We start from the raw sequence: 15,866 nt of genomic DNA on the forward strand, positions 1-15,866 counted from the left end.
ATTGATATTCCTAAAGTATAGGTCTGATCGTGCCATCCCCCTTGCCCAAAAAGCTTCCATGGCTCCCTCTTGCCTTTAGAATAAAATACAAATTCTTCAATTTAATCTTTAAAGCCCTCCACCACCTGGCTTCAATTTACCCTTCCAACATAGATTAGGCATTACCCTCCTTCATGAATTCTATGCTTCAGCCAATTTGACTTCCTTGCTATTCCCCATCCCAGACATCCCATCTCTCTCTGCCTCCCTCTTTGAATCACAAACTTCTTTCAAAGCTCAGCTTAAATGCCACCTCCTAACTGAGGCCTTTTCTAACATGCCTACCTGATATAATGCCTCAACCACCCCTGCCCAAATTTCCTCATATGTATTTTGTATATATTTTGCATTTACTTATATGGATGCATGTTGTCTCTCCCAATAAAATGTAAACTCCTTCAAGGCAGGAACTGTTACATTTGTTTTCTGGTCTTAATACCACAAGTACTCAATGAATTCGGTGCCTGGATGTTCATGCTCTGTCTCCCCTCCCCAACTGATACTAGGAGACTACACTAGACATATTGATATTCTCTCAAACACCCTAACTTCCCAGTTCCTCAATTTACCCATTTTCCGTAACCATACTCCTCTACTCATCCTCAGTAGAGAGTCATACCCTTGATCTTGCTGTCACTCACCAGTTTTCCACTTGCATGTTTAGGAACTCTGAAATTCCTTTATATGAGCATAATTTATCATTCCATTTTCCCTTCTGCTTTACAACCTCTAACCCTGTTCTTCATTCACATTTTGATTTCCAATTCCTTCACTTTCAGTTCTTTCCCACATCCTAACCCCTGAACTGACATTCCCCTCCCTTCCCTATTTAACTCTACACTGTATTTTTCACTTTGGTCCCTTGAATGCTTATCCTATTACTAATCATGCCTGTACCAAGCCCTGACCTTGGATCATTTCCATCATCTTATTTTATACCTTCCTAATTGTTTCACTCTCCAACTCATCACGATGGCTTTTCCAAACCTTTTCATCCCTCTTCCATCTTCCATCCTTCCTGAACCTCAACCCTCTCAGAAGATTTCATTGAATAATTTGAATAATTGAATCAATATTTCATTGAAAAAATTGAGGCCTTCACTAAGAACTCCCTATTCCATCCTTCCTCCCCATCCCACATCACTCAGATTCCCTTCATCACTATCTTCTGCTTCACCCCTGTCTCACATGAAAAGGTGGTCATTCATCCTTGGTGATGAGTTCTCCCCCACCCACCCCATATCAAACATGCAGTCAAGTTCTTTCAATTCTACCTTAGTAACATTTCTCATCTATCTCCCCTTCTTTCTATGATACTCCCACATCACCCTGTTCCAGGCCCTCATCACCTCAAGAAGGAACCATCTAGCTTGCTAGTTGATCTCTGGCTGAAGTCTCTGCCCATGTCAGTCCAGGCTCCACTCAGCTGTCAAATTAATCTTCCTAAGGAGCAGATCTAACCATGCCACCGCCTCTCCTCAAACCCCAGTGGCTCCCTATTGCCTCTGGATCTAAATATGCAATCCTCTGTTTGATGTTTAAAAACCTTCACATCTTGGCCTCTTATTCTTTCTCAGTCTTCTTATACCTTTCTCCTCACCACATATATAATACTGTCTTCCTTGCTATTCTTCACATAAGACCTTCCCTCTCCCTACTGTGTACATTTTAACTGGTCATCCTCCACATCGGGAATTTTCTTCCTCCTTATCTTTGACTCCTGGCTTCTCAGGCTTGCTTCAAGTCTCAGCTAAAATCCCACCATCTGCAAGAGGTCTTTCCCAGCCCACCTCAATGTGAGTACTTTTCTCTGAGGTGACTCCCAATTAACTCTGTATATAGCTTATGTGTATCTAGTTATTTGAATACTGTCTCCCTGACTGTGACATCCTTCTATTCTTAATTTACCTCCTGCAACCATTCAAATCCTTCCAACCTTCCCCTCCTCTCCCACCAGGTCAGAGTGAATGATCCCTTCTTAAATGGAAAGTAATTCGTCTCACCAACCTTTCTTATAGGAGAAGTAAAGGGTTAAAATAGAGTCAGCCTCAGAATCTAGAAGTTGTAAGATCAAGCTGATGCCTACTGGTTAATGTTAGTGCCTTCCATCTGCTGATCATCTCCAATTCATTCTATACCTAGTCATTTTCATACAGTCTCCCCTCCTTACACTGTAAGTTCCATGAAGACAGGAACTTTTCCCTTTTTTTGTATTCTCAGTGCTAAGCACAAAGCCAGTCATTTTCAGTCCTGACTCTTGTGACCTCATCTGGGATTTTCTTGGCAAAGATACTGCAGTGGTTTGCCATTTCCTTCTCCAGCTCATTTTACAGATGAAAAAACTGAGGCAAACCAGGTGAAGTGACTTGCCCAGGGTCACACAGCTTGTAAGTGTCTGAGGCCGAATTTGAACTCCAGAAGATGAATCTGTCTGGCTCTAGGCCTAGCACCCTATCCACTGTGCCACCTAGCTGCCCAAGCTTAGTTATTTCTATGTTACTAAAGCTGCTATTCACATCCTGTAGAATCCAATTCCACCAAAAATTCTATTCTGGAATTCGATTCCTTTTTAGAATTCAATTCCATTAAAAACCCTGATCACCCTACCTTATATGCAACCCTGCATTAACAGCCTGAATGAGAAACAAATAGTTCTTGCCAGAGGACATTGCCCAGTGCTGAAACCTAATCAGAGGAAAATGGTAATGTGTAGAAACCATAGTCAGATCACCTATTGCCACCTCAAAGCCTCATATTCATTTCACAATTGGTTGGGGTGAGGCCGGTAAGTGATTTTTATCCAGGTTTCCAACAGTGCTCTTCATGGTACTGGACATTGTAAGAGAAAGAAAATGTCACATTAATTCCAGATAATATGAAACTCAGTCATTTCCTGGGGAAAACAAGCCAGAAAGTGAATGCTAGCATTTTACAACATGTGCAGGAAAACTGGAAAGGGTTGTGAGCTCTAACCAAATTCAACAAAAAGGTGGGAAATGGAATATCAGCTTCCTTGTCTCAAACTAACAGAACTATAACCAGCGTTGTAGGACTGGATCAAATTCTGCAATTTAGGGGATGCTAACAGAACTTACCCTGTTTTAGCAGTAGAGAAACAGAGCTTAGCAACTAGCCAGCAACAATAATTAATTAAAATAAAATCAGAAGCCACCAGATGGCCTCCTTCCCCTCCCCCTCTCCAAGTCATCACGAGCTCCTCCTGCTCCAGGGCAACTGTGTTCCAGGCTTTGTCCCAACTCCTCCAATGGAATTTGTCTTAAGATTTAATTTGAGGGCCCGTTTTCTGTTCCTCTCCCCAAGCATGATTTGTAAAACTTGCCTCAGGCATCAGACTTGATGTTGCGGCTCTGGGACTAGCTGATTTTTAAGGCCTCCTTCTAGTGCTAAAATTTTATGATTCTATAATCTGAGCCATCTTGAGGCAACAACCTCTGGAAAATAGACTACTTTTTAGGTAACTTGAATAAAGTGAGTCTCAAATGAGCGCTTTTCTCCTCTTTGTAAAAAGCAATTTTCTCCAGAATCAGCACTTGGAAATAGGTTTGTGACTAAACAGCTAGAAAAATGACTATGGAAGAAATATTACTCAGAGTGATTATTGATTGAGGGGTAACTCCAAGCAGGAGCAGAGAGGGATGTGTAAAGAAATAATGGGAGGCAGAGCGGGAGGGAAAGCCCTCCAAACCCGGGCTCCCAAATCCAGTCTCATCTGAGGTTCTCTTTACTGACTTTAGTGTTTTGTTGTTTAGTCCTTTTCAGTTCTGTCCATCTTCTCATGACTCCATTAGGGTTTTCTTGGCAGAGATACTGGAGTGGTTTATCATTTTCTTCTCTAGCTTATTTTACAGATGAGGAAACTGAGGCAAACAGGGTTGGATGACTTGCCCAGGGTCACACAGCTAGGAAGTATCTGAGGCCAGATTTGAACTCAGGAAGATGAGTCTTCCTGACTCCAAGCCTGGCATTTGCCACCTAGCTGCCCTGGTCTATGCCTCCACAATTCTTGCAAGGGCAGCTTCTCTGTACAGATGCTACCTGTTCTGGTCTACCTTCTAAGGCATCCAGATTTCCCCATATCTCCTGGCTATGACGTGACAGCTTGATGTGATAGATACAGTGAGAGGTGGCTTGGCCTAGCGGATATAGAGCTGAGCCTTCAGTCAGAAAGACCTGAGTTCAAGTCCTTCCTCAGACACTTACCAGCTATGAGACCTTGGGTAAATTACTTACCCTCTCTGACTCTTACTTTCCCCATCTCCAAAACGGGGATAATAATGGCACCTACCTCTTAGGGCTGTTATGAGCATCAAACAAAATGATACTTTACTGTGCTTAGCACAGTGCCTAGTATACAGGAGGCATTTTATAGATGCTTACTCCCTTCTTCCTTCTTGTACGGAATATACACAGATATACACGTGTGTGTGTGTGTGTATGTGTATGTGTATGTATGTATATATATACACACACTCATATATATTTTATATATATGCACACACTCATATATATTATATATGTATATAACTTTGCAAACCTTAAACGATAAGGGTTGAACCTTAGTATATGGAACTCCCAAATGGGGAAACTCCCTCTACCCATTAGGACAACACCTTCTCTACCAGTCTTAGTCTGGGAGAGTTGCCTAGAGCACAGAAGTTAAATGACCTAGTCAAGGCCATACAATCCACAGGGGTCAGAGGTAGGATTTGAACCCATCTTTTTGGCTTTGAGGCTAGCTTTCTACCCACATGCTGCCTTTCACTGCGTTATATGGATTAGCTCTTATCAGGTCTGAGAGCAGCAGAGTCCAGGCAAGGACCCATGGCAATAATTCCGAGGCAGAGAGAGAGAGGGAAAGAGAGGGAGAGAGAAGAAGGGGGAGGGGGAGATGGAGGGGGAGATGGAGAGGGGGAGAGGGGGAGAGAGGGAGAGAGAAGAAGGGGGAGGGGGAGAGGGGAGAGGGGGAGAGAGATCTCTAGGGTGTGGTGGTCCTACTAGAAAATAGAGAAACAACAGCTGAGACTGGGTCTGGGTTTTATCTGCAGGTGCTGGCCCGTTTCCTACCCAGCGTTATTTCTTTACCAGATTCAAGGTAAAATATGGTGACTTAGTATTTTAAATATTTTGATTCAAGTCGGGAAATTTCAATATAAAGGCTATTCAGGGGATGACAAAGCCTTCTCAGTGCTCCTGCTTGTGATTGATAGTACACACAGGAGGAAAAAAAATTAAATAGATGAAGATTATCTATTGTCCAGACACTGACACGCAGTTAGATGGGCGGCCCACTGAATTAGCCCATTAGTATCTTCTACATATCTTAGACAGACATAGCAAATGGATAATGAACTGGGCCCAGAATTGAATAGGAGGAAGAGAGCCGAGGCAAGATTATCATGAGGGGGAAATTAGTTTCTGGTCCTCTCCTCTTTCCCCTTTTACCATCTCTGACTGACTTCAAGGCAACCTCCCCCTCCCAATCCCCACTGGCCTTCCATCCCTCAACCTGCAAGTGTGCAGGGATTTTATGCTGCCCAGGGACTCTCACTGTGCCCCTCCTCAGCCTGCCCCGTACTCTATGCTAATAAATAACCTATCCCCACCACAATCCGTAAGGGGCTTGCTTTCCTTGCCATCAATTTGGGAAGTAATCAGATCACCAAATCCCCACTAAAATATTTTGTTATTATTCCTTTGAAGGATATTTGCATCTGGGTGTTTCAAGATTTGAAAAGCCTGAAGAATAAAGCTTTAAAGTAGGGATTTTAGGTACCTCAGCAACCAGTTTGAGGCAGAGGAGCATTAAAAAGCGCCTCTTTTATCACAATATGTCTAAAGCCAATTAAAGGGGGGGAAAGAGGTGTCAGGGTTGTTGCTGTGCCACCCATTTTATTTAGTTAATTTAGTACTAACAGAATTAATGAACTAGAGGATCTAAACCCACAGAAGAGACAACTGAACCTTCTGCAGTATCATCCCGATGCTTACCTGACTATGTTGCTGTGTTGCTGTATCCCTGAATAACTCTTTACCACATCCATACTTTTTATCTGTATAACTACTTATTCTGGATTCTCTCCATCCCCAAGGCTACCACACTAGTTCAGGCCCTGGTTACTTCTGGCTTTAACTGTTATAATTGCCCCCCCCTTCCCTCGCCATAGTCTCCCTGTCTCCAGTCTTTCCCTTTTCCGATCCATCTACCATCTAGCTGTCAAATCAATATTCTTAAAGCAAACTTCTGACCACGTCACCACCAATTCCAGAAGCTTCATCGGCTTCCTATTGCTCCTAGGTGGGGAAACAAAGGCAAACTTCTCTTTGGCCTTTCAAATCCTTGCCAATATGACTCTAGCTTCTCTCTCTAGCCTGATTTCCCAGCTTCCCTTCATGAATTCTGGAGTCCAAGTAAACTGGCTTACTTATTGCTCCCCAGACACAAACTCTCCCTCCTGCTTGGAACAGGGAGAGAGGAACGGATTCTTTTCATGGAATCCTAATGCCTGGACTTCAGTTTCTCCTCACTTCTCCTCTTTCCAATCTCCAGCTCTCTTTAAGGTTCAGTTCAGGTACCACCTCCTACAAGGGGCCTTTTCCTGATCTTTTTAATTGCTAGAGTCTTCCACCCTCCCAAATTCCTTTGACTTTCTATTGCACATGACTTGTATTTATCTCATGCACTTGCTACTGTGTCCTTCCTCCGAATGAGTGCTCCTTGAGGACTGGGACACTGTGTCTTGTCTTTGAATCCTCACAACCTAGTCTGGCAGTGCCTGGCACATAGTAGCGGCTGCTTAATAAAGTAGCTGCTTGCTGAATTGGATTGAGCTCAATTCAATTAATTTTGCTTCAGCAAGTATTTCCTGAGCAGCACTTCCTTTAGGCAAGGCCCTACACGTGCCAGGCAGTTCAAGAGATGGGAAGATAAGTTATTTTGCAATTTCTTTCCCTGAAGTACTTAAGACATATAAACTTTTATTAAGAAGGAAACTAAATGAGGCCCTTTAAGATCCTTATAAAGTGCACACCCTGAGATCTAATTGGCTGAAAAGTAATAATTACACTATGATAATAATAATTGTTGTTGCTATTATTAACATTTTTATAGGGCAAGGTTCCTTAACCTGGGGTTCATGGGGATAAGTAGATAGATTTTGGTGGGGTGGGGGAGAGGTCTGTGAACTTAGATGGGAAAAAATCCCCTTATTTTCTTTTGTTATTTTCATTAATCTCTCTCTACCCAAAATGAGTATTCCTTCCAATTATGAATTTTAAAAAAATATACTTTGAAAAGGGTTCCTTAGGCCTCACCGGAACTGCCAAAAGAGTCTGACACTGAAAAAGGTAAAAGACCCCTCATCTAGGACTTTTAAGTTTTGCAAACATTTTGTATGCATTTTCTCATTTCAACCCCACAACAACTCTGTGAGGCAGGTACTAGCACCTCCATTTTACAGATGAAGCAAATGGAAGCTCTGAAATATTAATGGATTTTCCCAAGGTCACATAGCTTGTTTTCCTTAGAAGAATTCAAACCCACGTCCCTCGAGTCTAATTCCAGACCTTTTTCCAATGTAGTGTGCATGAAAGAATTAGGAAGGAGAAAATTTACAAGGGCAAGCCGGTAAGTAAGGTAAATTTAAACATGTCTTTAAAATCCTTTATTTCTGAAACATGAGCGAAAACATTGCCAACCTTAAATCACAGAAATTACAAGCATTATTTATCTAGACATGGTAATGAGGGTTTGTGGTAATGCATGTATCCTAGATAAACAGCTTCTTGGAGAAATGAAATTTCCTCTTATTTATTGACTCTCCCTTGGAGGCTAGGTTGTGAAGGAGGTATTCTTGGCTGGTTTACAGTAAAATACTTCATTCATTCACTCGATTTGATTTAGAGAAATCAAATACGCTATGCATGTAAATTCATCTAATATATTCTCTTAGCATATGTTACATTTTGGTCCTATCTTTGATGCTACCTTAACTCAACAAGGAGATTTATTAGGCTACTAACCTATCAGTACTCAGCCCTCTGAATCCACAGCAGGAAATGATTTGTGTTTCTGTGGAATCTGCATTCTCTTGAGTTTTTTCAAATATGCTCCATTTTCATTACCTAAAGTGCTTCTCGATCAAATGGGATTTGTTTTTATCAATAGCAATTACTAACTGTCTCTAGGTTACTTACGACTTTAATTCTTTGTTCTCAAGTTGTTCATTTGGTGAGCAGCTCAGAAGGTAGAAAGGAACAATATAGTTTTTGTTCAGTCATTTCACTCATGCCCAACTCTTTTTGACCCCATTTGGGTTTTCTTGGCAAAAATACTGGAGTGGTCTGCCATTTCCTTCTCCAGCTCATTTTACAGATGAGGAAACTGAGGCGAATGAATAGGATTAAGTGACATGCCTATGACCACATAGCTAGCACATGTCTGAGGGCAGATTTGAACTCACAAAGATGAGTCTTCCTGACTAGGCCCAGTAGTCTACCCACTGCACCACCTAGATGTCCTACAATAGCACTAGGCTATAATTCCTTCCTTGAATGATGCTGATCAAGATTTAAATTTGTTTCTTTTAATAACCATTTACTAAATACCTTCTATCAGTTCCTACTTTTGACTCTGTTTCTGTCAGCACCACCAGCATTTACTCAGTCTCCTATATTCAGAACCTTGTCATTCTCTGCTCTCTCTCTCAGGTTTCGAGGCCAATCAGTTGCCAAGTTCTGTTGATTAGACCTCTGGATCTCTTGTATTTGAATTTCGTCCTTTCAGTTCTCACCCTAGCATGCGATGCTCGATGCCGTCTCTTCACTCTACTTTAATGACTTTGTCATAAGCTTTTCCCATCTCCACTCTTCACCCTTCCAAACCTTCCTTCTTACAACTGCCACAGTAATCTCTCCATGCATCAATCTGGCCTTGCCACTCCTTCCCTCAAAAATCTTCAGTGGCTCCTTACTACATACCAAATCATTCTGAACACCTTCACCTAATATTCAAGATGCTCCCCAACAAGACACCACTTTACCAATGTAGCCTTATCTTATGTTACTGACTTAAACTCACTCTATGCTTTAGTTAAGCAAGACAACTCTCTATCATCCAAAACTCATCCTCTGGTTTCATCCAGATACAACACTGGGCCTGGAGTCAGGAAGACCTGAGTTCAAATCCGGCTTCAAATGCTTACTAGCTGTGTGACCCTGGGCAAGTCCTTTGATCTATGTTTGCCTCAGTTTCCTGAACTGTAAAATGGGAATTATAATGGCACCTACCTTACAGGGTGATAATCAAATGAAAATAATATTTATAAAGGGGCAATGCCTGGCATATAGAAGGTGATTAACAAATTCTGTTTCCTTTCTTCCTTTCCTGGCTCTGTGGCTTTCCTTAAGCTATTTCCCGTACCTGGAAAATCCTTTCTTTTTACTTCATTTCTTCAATTCCTACCTATCCCTTAGGGCACAACTCAAATGCTATCTCCTCTGAAAAACCTTTCTTAACTGTCAATAACTTTCCCTCTCTGATGTAACACTCTTTGTACTTCTTATCTATAAATATATGATATATATAATATCATGTGTAAATATAAAATTATCATTAAATAAAGATGAGTTTTACGTCCTCTGCCAGACTGTAAGCTCTACAAGGAGAGAAGGGTCACATTTTACCCTTGTATTTAGTACCTGGCACATGGTAGACACTTCATAACTTTGCTAGGTGGTACTGGGAATAGAGCACTGAACTTGGCATCAGGAAGACCTGAGTTTGAAATCTTGCCTCAGGCACTTACAACCTGTGTAAGTCAATTAAATTATCTCAGCTTTAGTTTCCTCAACTGTAAAATGGGGATATTGATAGTACTTACTTCATAAGGATGTTGAGAAGATTAAAGCAAATAATATACATAAAGAACTTTGTCCAAGTGAAAATTCTGTATAAACATTAGCTATTATTATTAGCTATCATTATTTTTACTATATATTATTATTTATTAAATACTGCTTGAGTGAATGAATACACAAAGGATGTGGTGTGAGAGACGCAGAAATATTTAAGACATGGTCCCTGTGTCCAGCACAGAGTTCAGGTGAAAGAAGGATTTCTTACACATGGTATTCTTCCAGATGCTCCTGCTCGTGGATGACATATTGCTGATTGCATGAAGCCCTGGAATACTGCAGAACATCTCAAATGAGATCTATAAACTTTCAAAGGAATTTTGTGATCCGACTATCCACACAGGAAAAACCAAATGGATGAGGAATGACTATGGTATATAGTTGGATGGACAACCCCTAGAGCTGGTATCTCTTGGACAGAAACTGTGCCTAGAGCATGAACTGAGTCAAGAATTAAGTATGGGGACAAGAACAGACATTTGGGAAATTGCATAGTGCTTTAAATCAACCCAAACTTCTTCCCGAAGGAAGGAATTATATAGCACAGTACTATGGCTCTCTTCTACCTTTTGAACTATTTACCAAAATGAACAATATGAGAACAAAGAATTAAAGTCCAACTTTTAATTTTTTGTTTTTATTCTAAGTAAGAGTTTTAAATGAGTAACTTGACAGTCATCAAATATGAACATTTCCATAGACAAAGAGGATTATATATGAAGCCATGAATCTACCATATACAGATTTTTTAAAGCATACATCAAATTTTACATGGCAGTACTAGCACTGCCCTGATTGTCTGTGTCCCCTTCTGAACATCCTTCTGCTCCCTTCTGGTTATTTTTTTAAAAAATGTTTCATTGACATTCTTTTCAAGCCTCATCATTTCTTTCAATGATATCACATAGTTGCAAATAACGGAATATCATGGTGCTCAGAAAGGTAAGGTTGCAGACCACCAAAAAGCAGTTGCTGAGGGAAGGAGAGGACATAGTGGGAATAAGCAGGTTGCAAACTATAACCAGTGAAGAATGGCTCAATGTGAATGATGTTAAAGATGCAAGAACAGAAAAGGATGTGAACCCATGATAGAGAAAACACACGGATAGCCTATGGACTCTACTGACAACACACACTCATGATATCAAGAGAACTAGAAGAAAGCCCTCATAATGTTGGGTGGATCATGTAGAGCAATTTATAGGAGACCCAGACAAGAGCTACACAGGATGAAGAAGCATGGATGTCATTTCTCACTGTTGGAGGGAGTATCTCTGTTGATACGATCACAGATCCATTGAAATAACAAAGAAGCACTAAAGAGTCAGTTATAAAAACCTATTCATTCAGTGTTTATTCAGATTTTACCTAAATTCTCAGTGGCATTTCTTTCCCAAAGGCTTGCTTTTCAGCAAGTCTATATATCTGAATAGACCTTGTGCCTTCTAAAGCTGAAGAGATTAGCATTAACATGTCTCATCTGTCCTGTGTGAAAACTCATTATTATATTGGAATCACTTACAAAATGCAGTTTTTTTTTTGTTACTCATTCCCCATGAGGTACTATATGGCCTCTTCTACTCTATGGTCAAGTGTGGCTGATTAAGGCAAAGATAAGGGTGATATCCAGGCTCTTTTTTTTTTTTTTTCGAGGAACCAGCTTGTCTCATCCTCTACTGCATGGCAATAGAGGGGAATGAGGGAAAATGGTGGCTAAAAGCAATGCTTTCTATTCATTCAGGATGAGCGGTGCCCAGAATAGAATCTGGCAGAAAGGTTAACCATTGAGTTACTTGCATATCTTACATAGTGATCAAATACCGGAGTATTAGAAAGGAAAACCATGGCAAAAGAGGAGGTCAAGAGGAGGATTCATGAGGAAAAAAAGCAAAGAAAAAATTGCTTACATGCCAGATACATACATACATACACATTCAGTTCATAGGACCATAGATTTAGAGATATGTGAGATTTTATCTAATACAACTCCCTCATTTCATAGATAAGGAACCTGAGACCCAGAGAGGAGGAGTGACTTGTCAAAGGTCACACGGTTCTAGGAAGCACAACCAGAGCCTCCCCCTCTGGGTCCAGCATTCTTTCACCTACACCTCAGTAAATATATTTACACCTTGCTTCCAAATCTGCCTAGTGCAATATGGAAATATTTGATTATAAAACTGGGCACAATGGATTTTTAAAATAATTTGATATGACAACTTTTTTCATTCATAAGGAAAGAATCTATACAATATGAAGCTTAAAGTATTAGATACCTTCGGATTATGAAGCAAAGAATGATAGCTTTAGTGTTCCTGTGCTAGCCCTCTGGGACCCCACTTGGCTTGGAATTTATAAATGCAGTCACTGTGGCTGTCTCTGAGGTACCTGATCTGAATACCTGTACTTATGATAAGAAAACGAGTATTTTTAGACATTTATTAACGATGTTGATTTTAAGACAGCTGGTTCTCACTGGTTAATAGACATAATGGGGCTCTCTATGCACAAGAGTTTCAGTTTATTTTTATTTTCATTTCTTTACCACCTGAAGTATGGAAATTCTTCCTTCTCCACAAAGCCATAAATGTGGCACGGCACCAGAAGAGATAGACTCACTCACAGACCACATGAAACCCCCATCGGAACTGAGACTTTAAGGAAATGTAGAAGGAAGTGAGTCAGCCTGGATTTATAAGCCATTGGAGCTTCTGACAGGAGAGATGAATGAAGGAAGTGCCGCATCTCACAGAATAGCTGGGAGACTTGAGGAGTACACTGCAGTTAATAATTTAATCAAGAAAGGTAGGCTAATGCTTGTTCCACAGGTGAGTATTGGTTTTGTGAGTGATCAAAGCATTTTAATTGGTGATATTTATCATAGGATTATAAATTTAGAACTATTATCTTCCTTCTCAGAGAAATGTTTGTTTCTATGTTTCTAGGAAAGTCCCCCAAGTTCCTTTCTTTTTAATCACCTGTTCTTTATCTTATTTTTTTTAAATGGTGATGAATCAAATGCTCCATTTTGGAGTTTTTTTTTGAACCTATTATTTACAATTTCAGTTGTTGCAATCTTTATATAATTTTTAAAAAAAAGTTTTAATTGATGCCTTATGCTTTTATACCTTATCCATTTTGCAATATGTCCCTCCCTTCTCTACCTAGAAAACCTTCCCTCACAACAAAGATTTGAAAACAACAGCTCAGTAACACTACCTAACACATCAGGTATGTAGGAAAGGCCTGCCTCCCCAAGAGAGCTAAAACTTAAGTCTGTAAGCTCTAAGTTAAAAGAGTGTTGGTGAGGATAATTTTTCTTCTTCTAGGGAAGAAATTGTACTTCAGCTGAAGAAGTGTGCTAATGCTGGAAACAAAGAAAACTCTGTAACTAGACAACCAGTCTAGCCATGTTTATCAACGAGCATTCTTCCAGCAAAGCACCACCTGGCAGAGATTAGATACCATCAGATACCAGGAGGAATGTATTATCTCCATACAAAATTACAGATCTGTAGAAATGCAGGTAAGTTGCTTCTCCACACATTCCCTATTGTACAGCCCTTTAAACACGCATCCTAGCTATATGAATTTCCACCATTTGCAATTTTCTTCCATGTGTGCTTTGTCCAAATACATTCTCCAGTTTTCATTCTTCACACTGACGGAGGAAGAGTATGGCGCAGGTTTATGAGAGAAATGTTCAATTGCTATGATATTTCTCCTATGATGATATTTCATTAAATTCCTTTACTTTGAACTAAATGCATCCTCTGGCTGTCTAGTAAAAGCAAATAAATTGGGGTTCACTGACTAAGAGTTTTGAGTAGGTGTGTGTATTCACAAAGTACCTTGAATCTGGACAGCTTTTCTTGGGACCCCAAATGAGAGACAGGGCCACTGGAGGTCCAACACAGGGTAATATTGGGGCAGCTAGGTGGCACAGCAGATAGAGAGTTGGGCCTTCACTCAGGGAGACTCATCTTTGTGAGTTCAAATCCAGTTTTAGACACTAGCTGTGTGACCCTGGGCAAGTCACTTAACCCTGTTTGCCTCAGTTTCCTCATCTGTAACATGAGCTAGAGAAGAAAATGGCAAACCGCTCCACTATCTTTGCCAAGAAAATCCCAAATGGGGTCAAGAAGGATCGGACATGACTGAACAACAAACAACAGGTGCAACATAAATGAGTTATTATTATTATTAATGCTGTTGCTATGTATATTTTACAGGTGATTATATCTCTGTTCCTTTATTTAACTCAGACCTATTTACTGAGCTCACCTTGTATATACAGCAGCCAGTATGTGCAAAAAGAGAAAAATATCTGATGCTAGTATTTTCTCCTCTCTTTCCTTACCCCAAATGGACAGAATATTTGCAGCCTGAGGGCACACATGGCAACAAAGGTTTTCACTAGCTGAGGCAGCAGAAAACCTTGGTGATTGGAATAATCCAAGCACTTCAGTAACCTCATCATGTGAATGCTCCAACCAGCAGAAGAGATCACCACTTATCCAGACCTTCTCATCCTGTGGGATTCTTTTCCAGTGTCTTTCTATAAATAAAGGATTTATCCAATGTGCTGGAGGCATTCCTCCAGGTCTTTTAACATTTCAGACTTGAGCCTGCATGGGTACCCATTTGCTGAAAGAGAGGAAAATGTACAGTAGTTGGGGGTACCTCATCTGGCGGGTCAGAAGGAGAAAGATCTCAAGGGCATGTCATGATGGGATCTGATGCGGTATAATAAACACTGGATTTAGCTCTGCTACTAACTTTTGTTGTTGTTGACTCATCGTGACCCTGTTTGGGGTTTTCTTGGAAAAGATGCTGGAGTGATTTGCCATTTCCTTCTTCCAGCTCATTTTGCAGATGAGGAACTGAGGCAAACAACGTTAAGTGACTTGCCCAGGGTCACACACCTAGTAAGTATTTGAGACCAGATCTGAACTCAGGAAGCCATGCCCCTTCAATGACTAAAGGCTAAGATTTGAGAAAAGGCTGAACAAGTGAACTCAGGAAGATGGGTGTTCCTGACTTTAGTCCCAGCATTTTATCCACTGTGCCATCTAGCTACCTACTATTAACTGTGTAGTTACACATTACAAATAACTCCTCTCTCTAGGCCTCCTCCTTAAATGTAAAATAAGGGTCTGTGGATTGATTTCAGGGCATCCATGGACTTGGATGGGACATAAATGACACCTTTATTTAAACGTAGTTTGTTTTCTTTGTAATCTCATGTATTTTATTTTGATGAGTTAAAACCATTACTCTGGGTAAGTGTTTATAGGTTTCACCTCATTAAATAATATTTTTAAAGCACTATTGCCTGGCACATAGTAGGCACTTAATAAATGTTTGTTCCCTTCCCACTTTTCCTCCTTCTTTAGACTATCAAAGGGGTAAGGTTAAGGACCCCTAGACTAGATAATCTCCAACTTTCCTTCCAGCTTTCAGTACTGTGATTGTGAACATGAACGTAGAGTTTATGACATGGATGTTTAAGGATATAGAGTGTACGCTTGGGTACCGGAACATGGCAGGAGACCCCCTAGTCTGGGGCAAGTCTCTATAACTAGCAGGAGCAATAGAGCTGTTACACGGTCCACAAGAACCATAATTCCCGACAGACATGGAGAGCACTTAAAACTCCTCGCTTCCCCATGCCTTGTCAGCAGATACTGTGCCAATAATAATAAAAAACTCAGAGAACATTTAAATTAATCTTCCCTGTTCATCCTCCCCTCCCTGGATTTGCTCGTGGAGGATGCCAAAAGACCTAGCCAAAGATGCTCGTGTTGCAAAGCTTAGAGAGTATCTAGAGCCCTCAGCTGACCGTAGTTGGGAACTGCACATGGAGCCACAAGTCAAGAACAGTCAGCCAGGAG

The sequence above is a fragment of the Trichosurus vulpecula genome, chromosome 7 (genome assembly GCF_011100635.1).
Source record: "Trichosurus vulpecula isolate mTriVul1 chromosome 7, mTriVul1.pri, whole genome shotgun sequence".
Classification (NCBI taxonomy): domain Eukaryota; kingdom Metazoa; phylum Chordata; class Mammalia; order Diprotodontia; family Phalangeridae; genus Trichosurus; species Trichosurus vulpecula.